This window comes from Camelus dromedarius, chromosome 32 (genome assembly GCF_036321535.1).
Source record: "Camelus dromedarius isolate mCamDro1 chromosome 32, mCamDro1.pat, whole genome shotgun sequence".
NCBI classification, from domain to species: Eukaryota; Metazoa; Chordata; class Mammalia; order Artiodactyla; family Camelidae; genus Camelus; species Camelus dromedarius.
The window spans coordinates 20,054,093-20,067,228 of NC_087467.1; the positions used below are offsets into that span (position 1 = coordinate 20,054,093).

The 13,136-nt window shown below is 42.0% G+C and overlaps 1 non-coding gene across 1 annotated transcript; it reads right to left on the bottom strand.

Moving 5' to 3' along the window:
* Window positions 1–6,098: 6,098 nt before the first annotated feature.
* On the bottom strand, window positions 6,099–6,203 carry LOC116148846 (U6 spliceosomal RNA). The gene has a single exon (XR_004132444.1). It is a non-coding gene; the product is annotated as a U6 spliceosomal RNA (small nuclear RNA).
* Between the last annotated feature and the right edge of the window lie 6,933 nt (window positions 6,204–13,136).

Sequence of the window (13,136 nt, forward strand, 5' to 3'; positions counted from 1 at the left end):
TCCTGTGGGCAAAACTCAAGCACTCCATTTGGAAGAGCTCCCTTCCAAGGGAGAGACGGAGCAGGCTCTAAAGTGGACCAATGACACATGAGTTTCATAAATTTAGGAATTTTTCAGCTTTGTTTTATTTCATATTACATGATTTAAGAAACTTTGGCAAATACCTGTAACTGACACCACGGCTTAAGTTGGCTCTCACACTTCTACACGCATCAGAATCACACAGACGGCTTGTGAGACCGCTGGACTGCAGACCCAAAGTTCCTGGTCCAGTGGGCCTGGGATGGGGCAGGAGAAAGTTGCATTGGTAACATGCTCTGCACTGATATGGATGCTACTGGTGGGATGGAGGTGGGCACACTTTGAGGACCACTGGTCTAAAGTTAAAAGAAAAATAAGCTGTTGGGGGGGGAACAGGACCTTTCCTGGATGACAAGTTGTCTTAGAGCAATTCGTGGTTTGCTAAGTGAACTTCTGTAAGCAGTTCTTTAGAAGCAAAGATACGTACACAGATACATAGTTTGTGTGTGTGTGTTTTTTTTAAACTGAACTTGTACCCGTCAGAGCTCAAAGAGTAGAACCAGTAGGAGATGTTACATATAATGCTATTGCGGGGCTAGGTAAGGAAGTCTGAAGGCTGCAGTGCAGATGGTCAGGAGAAGAGCATGGTGAACAGGGAGGAGCCCCACATGCACAAACTTAGGGAAGGCCTCAGCTCTCTTTTAAAAGGCTCACCTGATTAGGTCAGGCCCATGAGGGCGAATATCCCTTTTAGCTAGCCTCTGGAAAGGAGTGTGAACTGATTTCATTTGCTGTGGGGCTCATTTAACAAATGAGCTGTCCCCAGCCCCCAGCCCCAGTCATGGGCTTTCACAGAGAGAAGTGAGAAAATTGGGGCGATCAATATTACTGGAAAGAAAAAACATAAAACGAGACAAGAGTGTTGTCTCACTCATCTGTGTGCCACATCTGGAGAAGGCAGCAATAACTGCTTCTCATTGATTTTAGAAAGTGGATAATTCAGGTCAAAGCTGATCATGAAACGGGCTAAAAACCAAACAAAAAATGGACCTGGAAAAAAGCACCTGCCTTGAGAATGAACATGAGCAACTGTCAATGTCAAGTCACTGTGCAGTTATAGGCCAGCTGGCAGGCACAGAATTGCATAAGGAAATTAGAGACTTAATGGACAGACATCAAATGTTCTAAAGGAAAGGATTATTTCAATTTAAAACTCCTGGTGGACACAATTGACACTGATTGAAATAGATTTCTATATCAGCTTCAAAATCCATATAAATTCCAGGGACGATTTCAAGAGCACACATTTCTGCTTTAAAAATAATTTGTCTTCTTATTAAATCTTCACATTACTCCTGCCCATTTGATGTACTCATTAGATGGTATTTACTTTCATCACCAAGAGAGGACCCCCAAATCTCTTTCTCAAGGGGTTTGTGTACACATACAGCCCGTGACAACACAGCTCTACATGTGCCAGGAAAGTTGCACCATGACCAGAACAGAAGGGAGCCACCCATCCGACCCTGCTGCTGGCCATGGCGCCACGTCTGCCTACGGAGTGGTCATTTCCCTTCTTTCCCACTGCACTGGCCACCAGACTAAACCCCGTCTATGCAAGCTTGGGATTATCGTTCCACCACAAGAAAGAAATGAATAAAGCACTTTGAATGCAATTATCTGAAAAGAGACTTTCAGCTTTCACAATGAGCAGCACTGACTTTGAGAGACGGCATCTTTTCCCATTGCTCTTCATCGCTGTGATATTTCGTCTGTGATTACAGATCATATGTCATCAATATTATTTCATTCTTCAAAACTTAATTCTAATGATGAGCCAATGCTGAACACACCGTAACTACCCACAACTCGTTAACCCTGCAGTCTTAACATTCTTTCAAATATGGTAGAAAAAATATTTTGGTTTAAATATTTTCTTCCTCCTCTAGTATCATTCTAACTTCTTAAAGAGGACAAAAGCGGACTGAGCTAAGGCAGCCGGGGGGGGGGGGGCTGGCTTCAGAAAAATCTCTTAGCTACACGGCAAAGCAAACAGAACAAGGCAAAAGACAGAACTAGTGAGGACAATGACTTTAATGACTGACTTCAGGACTCGTGAGAGGCCCTTCCTACTCCCACAGCTCTGGGGATAGCCAGATATGGGCCACCCATCTCCTCTGTTTTGGTTTAAAGAAGAAGGGATGGCAGGATCGGGAAAGGTGGCCAGAGGAAGTTGAAGTGATGAATCAATTCTTGTATCAGAGCAGCCTTCTCCTGACAACCACCACCACCATGGTGGCTGCCATGGTGTCTACTGGTTGTGTGGTACAGTTCGGAGTATCTGGAGTGGAGAGTGAGAGAGAGAGGAATAGAGCAGGAGGGACGGTCCGGTCAGAGTCAAAGGGGCAGGACCCAGACATGGCGCAGGGCCTCTGGCTGTCATCCGGATGCTGGCTGTTACTGAGTGGGAAGGGAACTCATTGGAAGGTTTCAGGCAACAGATTGACATGATCTGTCTTAACATGGTCATAGCGTCACTCCAAATGCTGTTTTGAAGACAGACCAAAGGCAACAAGTGAGGCAGCTGGGAAAGCAGCTGGAAATCACTGCACTGAGCTGGGGAGAGTGGTGTGGGGCTGTGGACCATGGTGGCTGCGCAGCTGGTAAGAACGGCTGTGTGCCAGATAGATTCTGAAGGCAGAGCTGAGAGGGTGCAGACGTCATAGATGGGGGTCTGAGAGAAGGAAAGGAACCAAGGATGATTCCAGAGGTTTTTGTCACCATGAATTGAACTTGGAAGCATCAAGTTGCCATTTATTGAAATGGGTAAAAGTAGCCTGCTCGGTTCTCATCATGCTAAACTTGAAGTGATGTCAAGTAGGTCGTTGGATATACGAGCTCAGGAGGGCCATGTGGCTGGAGAGATGGAAGAGGCTTTTCACGTGTGTGGCAGTGTGTACATGTGAACAACTTTCTCCAAGGTCGGAGAGGAGCTAAAATGACAAAACAAGCCCAAAACTAGGCAGAGCACTAGTGCTTAGTTTCTATCATTTTTCTAGCCTTCACCAAGGTTCTAAACATTTCACACACATTAACTCTACCATCACATCTCAATGTGACAGTTCCTCCACTGTTTCCGTACTGCCCTGGGTTTCCAATAGACCAGTGAATTACTTGGAATCTCTCCTAAATTGCTGATTTCATCATTTAAAAAGATTTCCAAGTACATATGGCTGGAACTCCACAGAAGCCAAAACCTTAAATTGGTTTTTTTTATTGAATTTTTTCTCTATTTCCTGTATACACTGAGGGTCGGGAGTTTTATTTTTATGACTTTTTCTTTGCACAGTTGGTGAATGCTGGCATTTAAAAAATATTTTTTAATTAAAAAAAAGGAAAAAGTTACACTGAATCCTGAATATAGTTATGCCCTGGTTCTTTAGTACTTTGGCCATTTTCTGAGAGCTCAATGCTAAATTAATTACTAACTTCTGGAGAAACTGTCAAGAAATTGATATATAAGGAGAAATTCTCCAAAGGATGTGCTCCACATTCATTCTTTTACATTTTCCAAGATTTCTGAAACAAGCTAGATCACGTGACAGCTACACACTATCTATATGTTATTATCCAGTACCGCCTCTAGAAATATCTTGGGTAAGCTGGAGTTCAGCAAGGGGCACTCACCCAAAAAATCAATTACTCAAAGAACCTTTTTTGTTTGTTTTTTCACAGTACTGCATTTGAGAATATTGCCCTTTGAAGTTTTCAGTAAATATTTACGAATTTCTTTTAGATTTGGCCCCCTGGTCATTACTGTTTTTCTGATAGAGTAGTCTGATTCTGTCAAAGAAGGGCATTCATCAATTCTGTTTCTGTTTTACCTTGGATTCCAAGTGGCTAAGAGGAAAATTAATGCCTACCGTATTTCAACAATTAAACCCAACTTTGGGATGAAGTACAAATAACCCATAATTTGGAATCAGCTATCCCTGGTTTTAAATTCCAATCAGCTTATTGTATGACCTATTATTTAACTTTTCTGAGTCTCTGTTTTCTTGCCTGTGAAATGGACATAAAGTTTCTCCCCCAGGGGATATTAAATTAGTTAAAATATGCAAAGCATTTTCATCGTACTTGACTAATTCTTATTTATTTTTCTTTCCATATAGATAACATGGAACTTTTCTTCTTCTACGTAATATATATTGCATGTAAGAGTCACTTGACAAATACTTTTACACAGAATTGTTGAAAGCCAATTCAAAATTTCATTGTAAATAAGCAATAATAAGGCCTAATGCTTATTGAGGGACTCTGTTCCAGGCACTATGCTGAATGCCTTCTATGTCTTCATCCCTTCTATCCTTGGAATAATCCTGTGAGGGAAGTCCTACTACTGGCCCTCTTTATAGATAATGCGAATCTAGGCAGAAGGGCTGAGGAACGTGCCCAGGGTCATGGGAGCCCATCCTGTCTGAACCCGAGCACTCTGGCTTTGGGGTCGGTGGGGGCCCTCCAGCACCATCCTGTTAGTGCCTTCCAACAGACCCCGTGCTGAGAACCCACATCCTGGGGAGCTTCGTCCCTCATCAAAAGCCTGGCTTTTTTAAAGGCTCACTTGACATTTATATATATTGGAGTTCTGCACCTTGTGTTGGTGATTTTATCACTTTAATTTTCCACATGGGCCAAGGGATGCATTCCATGCTGGCCTTTCCTGAGGAAAGGAAGACACGGTCACAATTCACAGTTAGAAGATTAAGAAGCACAAGAGAGACCTGCTGATGGGAAAAATCTACCTCTGAGTCGTGATGAGGCTTATTAAGTTTCAAAAAGAAAGGACCCTGGGTGCCTGGCTGGCGACCCCCCATTGTATCCCTACACTTAACAGCAAGTAGAAGACTTCTTTTCCTTCCTTTCTTCCAAGCCACATAATGTTGAAATTAAGTGTATTTTTGGAATCGGCTTCATTTTATGTTCCCTCCTTGCAAGATTCATTTAACCTGCAGGCAGCGTAGACGGGAAGACACACCCAATTCTGACATTCACAGGACTCTCCTTCTGATGGTTCAGGCTGGAACAACAGGTGCAAGGCTGCACCGTGGTCACCAAAGGTACCCATTTTAACCCCAAAGCAACTTTAACTCCCCTACTGGTCCACTAATTAGGTAGCTGATTTCAATTTATCTGAGAACTCTTTGGTGTCACGAAGTTCCCAGGACCTGGCCGCTGAAACTAGCAAGCTAGTGTGTGTCTTGAGGATTTTAATCCTGGACTATACCCATTTCCAAATATACTGGACAGATTCTCTTATATCACATTCTGAATTTTGCCTTAACGTGTATTTGCCAATCTCCTGGCTCTAGATTCTAAACAACTTGAAGCCAAGAAACTGCAGAGTCCATATTTGAATCTATTACAGGAATTTCCAGAAGCTCAATAAATATTAAACTGAAATACACTAAATTAGTATTTACAATACCTAAAATTTTTTCTTTTGATGGACAATGCTTTGATTTCCTTTAATCCACCTTCAAGTTTATAAATCTTACCATTGTTACCAAAGATGAGTCAGAGTTCATCTGTTTTGGAGAAGAATGTATGTAAATGAGGATGCGTATGGTTGTTTTTAATTTCATGAAGAGGAGCACACTGCAACTGTTAATCTGCATTGTAAATATTGTAATTAGAACAGAGACAGTCCCTAGCAATCTTTAGAGCAAGGCTGAAAAAACGGTTTTAGAGAAAGCTTCTATTTCCCTAAGCAGCCTACGCAGAGATTTAATCTGATTATTTAGGTCAGTTTTTATAGATGAGATTTTATAAAGCCATAGCAAAACTCATCCACTGTGTTAGTCATTCACCTCAAGAATGTAAAAATTAAAATGTATTTCTCTTTATAGGTATTTACTTTGGTTAGTTTCCTTTTTTTTTAACATTTTTTATTGATTTATAATCATTTTACAATGTTGTGTCAAATTCCAGTGTTCAGCACAATTTTTCAGTCATACATGGACATATACACACTCATTGCCACATTTTTTTCTCTGTAAGCTACCATAACGGTTTGTGTAAAAAACATGGAACGCTTCACGAATTTGCGTGTCATCCTTGCGCAGGGGCCATGCTAATCTTCTCTGTATCGTTCCAATTTTAGTATATGTGCTGCCGCGAAGCGAGCGGTTAGTTTCCTTTTTACTGCAAATCATGTTATTTTTTTCAACAGCAACTGAGGACCAACTCCCCCACTGTTAAAAATGATGCTATGTCATCCTAGTATTTTATGTAAAACTCATTTTTAAAATGACCACTAGATGGCAATGAATCAGCATAAAAATGTAGGTCTTGCAGGAAGACACCCATTGTGAGTTCAAAGGGGCAAGAAGAGAAATGACACTCAACACCTTTCTCCTCCTTGGCATCTATACAGCCTGGAAGGATCCTAGAATCCACAGCCACTGTGGGGGCTGGTGGCGGGGGCTTGATGGGGCTGGGGAGTAGGGACGTGCTGAGAAGGGATTCAGGGAAGCCTCAGACATGGTGAAATGAACGTGGGCTTTGGAATCCAACAGCCCTGGGTCTGAGTCTTGGCTCTACCTCTTGTGAGATGTGGGACCTTGGATGAATTATTGGACTTTGCTGGGCCTCAGCTTATCCATCATTAGAACGGTAGTAATAATACCTCATTTGTAGGGCACAGTGAGAACCAAGTGAGGTGATGGATGTACAGCACCTTACATGTGAATGGTGCTGAATCAGTCTCTGCCATTCCAGGGCCATGATTTCTTCTCTGAAACCATTGGGGCCAAATTCGTTTCAGAATTTTCAAACAGTAAAGCATAAATTATGTATCTGTGCTCAGTGGGGGATGGGGCAGCATTCCACCATAATTCAGATCCTCTCTCAGTGAGTAAGTTACGACAATTTGGGGAGTCACATTAGCTCTTTCAGAAAACAAATACGTCACATATAGCCCAGGAAAAGAAACTGATCTGGAGACAGACCTTATGCAATGAACAAATCTGCCCAGATATAATCTGAATTCTCCTGTATTTTGTGTACATAAGGTCTACAGTGAAAACCAGTTGTAAATAGTAGTTGCATACATTGAGGGGCTGCAGCTACATTTTATCAAGATAAGTAGCATGGGAACCATGATCACAGTGCCTCTGTATTAAGTTGCCTGTGACCTTTCTGAATAAGAACGTTCAGACCGCGTTGGCGTTGCTGCTGGGAAGAGGACAACTCCATCTGTGGAAGCTGACAACAGCAGAGGAACAAGAAACCGATCGTGGGCTTCGCTGGGTGAAAAATCTCAGTGGGTCCCCAAGAGCCCACAGGATAAAGCCCAAATTCCTCACCGGGGCAGCCGTGCTCCTTGGTGATGTTCTCAACCCACTCCTTCGCAGTCTCTACTCCTCCTTTGTAAGCCACTTTGGGATATTTACTCAATGCCTTTGGATTTTCTTAAACTCTGTCTCTGGGCCTTTCCTTTGCCCTGAATGTTGTTTTGCCCACCCTGTGCCTCTCCCCTCTTCTCTCCCCTCTTTGAGACCTGGAGCAAATAAACACTAACCCAAGAGACCTTCTGGGCTGCCAAGGCACATGCTATTTAAAAACATTGCTCTGTATTATCTATCTGCTCACATGTGAATCCTAATGGGTGTGAGGGAAGGAGTGCTTTTTATGTATCCTTCTGTCCTAGTACTGAACACTGAACTCAGAAATTCATGGACATTGAGTCAGTGTTTGCTACTTATTGATTGAAAAGTTGAGTCAAGCATTGGCATAAAATGGTGAATTCTACTTTATTTTAAATTTGGTGAATGTTTAAAAAGTACAAGACCCTCCCTCTGTCATCCTGCTCTGCTCTTGGAGTCCTAATTTACAGACGAGGAGAAAGGAAAGTGAGACCAGCTCAAGGTCATGTAGCTAATAAGTGGTGGAGTCTTGCCATTTGTCAAGTATCCAACTGCCAATCCAACACTTTCCACGGCTCAGCCTCCTACAAAGGTAAAGGCGCAAAGGCCACTGCACTGTAGTGTCTCAGCATACCATGTGGCACCATTTAACGGTTTTCTAAGTGGCTCTAGATAAATATGAAATATGGCATGCTGGTCTTTCTTTTTCTCCATTAACTGGACAAGTTAATATTCCAGAGGGAATTATTCAGGCATATGAGAGAATTAGTAAAGGAAGTTTAGTTTGCTAAACCTCAGTGGGGATGGGCTGTTTTCAGAGGTTTTGCTCTGTAAGATTCATGTAATCCTGGTGGCCACTTTTCAAGGGATTTGCTGACCAAGGATGGGTGAATCAATGACTTCCTTGTATCTGCAGAAATCCAAGAGATTCCCTCGACTCTGAGAACAAATTTATGTCAGGGGTGCATACTCAAGTTCTTCTGTGTTTTTCCCATTAATTACAAAGGAAACGGTACAAATAAATACATCTGTTTAAAAATGTTGATGTGCAAATATAACAGAAAATATCACATTTCTCATCCCTTTGGGTGATTAGGCTAATTTTCCAGCCTGAGTTTGGCTACAGTGAAGATTATCTATCTTACGTCTAACTTGGTAACAGTCCAACTTTATACTTTGTCTCAATTTTTGCCATATTCAATTCTCAAGTTACTTGTGAGGCTTTTTCTAAATGACTTTTCCAAAAAGTCAGCCAACAGGCCCACAGTTAACATAAACAAAGGTTTCATTGTGTTTCTTAGATGGATAAATTTTGTTCACCATATGGTTTGTCATTCTCAAAACTATTTTTCTGAAAATCTGTGATATTTTCCTATGGCTATTTTAATGTATTTTATCTTTTAGTTAACTGCTATCAGTAGCTTCTTCTTTGAATGCTTTATTTACAGATTTTTGTTTTCACACATTTGACATAATTTATCATGGAAAAACCCAAATATGATCAAAAGTAGACACAATAAGCCATCATTCACTAATTATTTTGCTTCAATAATTATCAGCTCATGGTCAAGCTTTTCTCCTCTGTCCTTCCACCCAACACCTACCCCCTTGAATTATTTTGAAGCAAATTTCAGATGTCATATCATATTATCTGTGAATATTTCTCTATGTATCTTTAAAAAAAAACAAGGACTTCCCTTTTTAAATATAATCACAATATCAATAACCACCACCTTCCCTCGCCCCCATCAAAGAGTAATTCCACAACATGGTCAAATACCCAGTTAGTATTCACATTTCCCTAATTGTACTGTTCATGGTTTTTGTAGTTTGTTTCTTTGAATCAGGATCCAGGCAAGGTTCACACATAATAGCTGATTTATCAGTTACTGAAATCTCTGTTCATAGGCTGTCCCACCCTTCCCCACCCCCACGCCTTATCTCATAAACAGGGTTGTTTGTCCTGCAGTTTCTCACACTGTAGATTTGCTGATTATACCCCCATGGTGTCATTTAACAGGCTTGTTCCTCCATCACCTGTACTCCCAGTAAAACAGAAGCTGTATCTAGATGCCTGATTAGATTTCAGTTATTTTCTTTCTTTCCCTGCCTCCCCTGAGAAGAGTTCTTCACAGACAGTACCCCATACGCCCATCAGGAGGTGGACACTGTCTGGTTGACTCTCTCCGTTTAGTGTTTACTATATGGATGATCATGCCTGGACCCTTGGAAAGACAGGGTAAATGCTTGATTCTTTCCTCTAGAAAGGAGCTGAGGAAGGGGCTTCCTCCCTCAGCTCAAAACAAAAGGAGAGGTCTCAGCGCTGCACCAGAACAGTCACATCTGACCAAACAGGACCTTCCATTTCAGTGGCTTTCAAACTTTTTTTGACTATGACCCAGAAGGGGAAATACAATTTTTTATTTTAAAAAATTGAGATGAAATTCATATAACAGAAAAGTAACCATCTTAAAGTGTGTAATTCAGTGGTATTTCATAGTGTCACAGTGTTGTGCAACCATCACTTCTCTCTAGTTTCAACATACTGTCATCACCCCAAGGACATTGTACACCAATTAAACAGTCATTCGCCATTCCCTGTAACTTCTCGCCCCTAACAACCACCAATCAGCTTCCAATCCTACGCACTTACCTCTTCTGGATAATCCACATAAATGGAATCACACATTATGCGAACTTTGATATCTGGCCTCTTTCACTTGGCGTAAGGTTTTCGAGGCTCACCTAACACTACTTCATTCCCTTGTGGGGCTGAATAGTATTTCAGCGCACGGATATACCACATCTTGTTTCGCCATTCATCCATTGATGACTTTGACTTTGTCTCTACCTTTTGCTATTGTGACAAGTGGGTCTCTGAATATTTGTGTAAAAGTAGTTGCTTGAATACCAATTTTCAATACCTCCTGGGAGTGGAATCACTGGGTTGTATGATAATTCTATGTTTAATTTTTGAGAAAATGCCAAACTGTTTTTCACAACTACTACATCATTGTACGTTCCCACCAGTTATGTAGTGTTCCGGTTTCTTCACATCCTTGCCAACACTTGCAATTTTCCATAGGTTTTTTTTTCCAAATATAGCCATCTTAATGGGTATGAAAAATACACTTAAAAATTATTTACATTTTATATCACAACCTAGTAATCACACAGGGAAAAAATAACTGAAATAAGAGCTTCACAAAATAATACAATGCTCTGATATTTTCCATGTCATAGTATCATCTATCTTATTTCATTTATCTTAAAAAATGCTGGTTGCAACTCACTAAACTGATTTCATTATCCACTAAAGAGTCGTGATCCACCATTTCAAAATCATTGCTCAATTTCTACGTACAAATTTTTCTAGGAGCTCTCCTGTATTTATATGCAAAATAGGAACAATTTCCTTTTGAGTCCTAGAAGACATCTCACTAAAAACAAAATAAAATCATAATTATCTCATCAGCAAAGTATGTTGATGTCTCAGTGTTACTGGAAGAGTGCTGGTCCAAAGGTTGGAAAGCAGGGGTTAATTTTAACTCTGAACCCAGCATCTGAAACACCTTTTCCGAGATTCACGTTCACAGCCAGTAAATGAAGGTAACAACGGACAACACACCCAGCTGGAGGCTTGCGATGAGGGTTGGATAATAGCGTATTGGATGTGGCTGTAGTTTGCAAACAGTGGAATGCTATCAACAGCAAATTGTGACTTAGGTGTTCCCCTAGGAGCCTGTCTGCAGAGCATGAATCAATAAGCATCAGTAAATAGCAGCAACTGGGGCAAGCTCAGTCACTGGCTGCTCACCCCATGTCACACTGGGCCGGAGCCCTCAGCCTGGATTCACTCACTTAGTCTTCATAATAGCCCTATCAGTGAGTATTGGTGAAACTGGCCCCTTTTGGCAAATGAGAAATCAAGGTACCAGGCAACCTAGTAACAAGTAGGTTACCAAAGTCCTCTCTCTAGGTGGTGGCAGAATTAGGCTGGAACTCAGGAAGTCTGGTTCTCGTGCCTGGATGCTTAACTACTATGCTATACTCCCTATTTAACGAAGGCAGAAACCAGAATTTTATACTAATGCATCTGAGCATTTATCAAGTTTCCTGTAGCATTAGGTGTCTTTGCCAATTAAATGCTTATTTGAGAATAATCAGTGAAGAAAAAATTTTACTTTTTTTGCACATTTTTGTGGAAAGAAGAATGTCATCGCAAGTCACTTCAAGGAAGGATTGTTACCTTTGAAGCGTATGGACTGTGAGAAGGTTTTCTGGTGTGTGCGTGTGTGTGTGTTCACCCACGAAAGCTTCAAAGAGAGATACTGCCTCCCTAGCAGGAGTTAAGATGTGGTTGTTCAGGAACATAAAAGGAAATCCAAGGAGAGACGAGACCAGTGGCTCAGCCGTCAGTGCCAGGCTTCTGAGCCCGGCCCTACTGATCCCATACTGACCTTAAACATCCCCCATCCCTGGGAATGCGGCTCCTGGTCTGGCATCATGAGAGCCTGTCCAACCTGTGGGGCAGAGATAAGTCTAAATCTAGCCTTTGACTTCAGACACTAAGGAGGACTTCCAGTGAAGAGACTGATCATTTTCAGCGGCAGTGACTAGGGAACTAGGAACCTCTTACTTTGATTTATTAATCAGATCAGTTTGGTTGGAGGGTCCCGGTGAGAGAACATAAAAGACACAGGGCACTTTCTGTCTCAGAGGTGAGCTGTGAATTTTTGTCCTTCAGGCCAGAGGCTGAATTCTCACCAGGAGGTGCTGTTTGCACAGAAAGCGGCGTTTTCTCTCCTCTGACCTCCCCACAAGAGCTCCTTCTGAGTGCCGCTCCTCCCAGGATGCTGCCCCAAATTATGTTTCTAATGAATTGTGTTGCCAGATTGAGCAGGAGCCAGGATCCTCTTTGGAACTGGGTAAACTGGGCTAATTAGAAACAGGTCCATCTCATTCCCCAGCCGGTTCTACCAGGGGGAAAACCCTGACATCAGGCGGGTCCCACGCACTGCTTGGCAACAGTAAGATTATGCTCGGTTTTGTCACCTCCAGGAAGGCCTCCAGGTCTGCATAACTGTTGGCTCATAAATTTCTGTCTCTGTAATGTTTCTGAATTAAGAGGAACAGATGGTTTCTAAAGGTTCCACTCTTTCATTATTGATGCCAAATGGCTTCCTGCTGACAAATTCTGATTTTTATCCGGTTTCTGTGCTAACACAGTCCTTCTCAGCCATCAGTGTTCAGGTACAGCACGCCTCCCCTTCAGCGCATGGCTCCCATGACCTGGGTGCTAGTGGGTGTCCATCTCTGACAGCAAGGAGAAAATCCACTGAACTCTTTGGCTTCCATCCTGTGAATCTCTCTGTAGGTTTCAGAATACCTTTCCTGGCTGGAAAACTCTTGCACAGCGGGGGGAGAACAGTTCCCAGTCCCACTTCACAGATACCTGGAATTCGTAACACCTAAGGGCTTCTCTCGTTCAACTTTCAACTAAAAGCTCAAGCACAAAACAACAAAGGATCACAGAGAGAAAGATCAGGACCCAGCACTGTGAGCAAATATGTCATGAATCCTGCATGAAACTCCCATCATTTTGCAGGCACTTTCATAGCCCATTGGTCTGTCTTCTGTGGTTAATGCTCCTAGAAGACGTGGCATAAATTCTCAGATTGTTTCAAGATG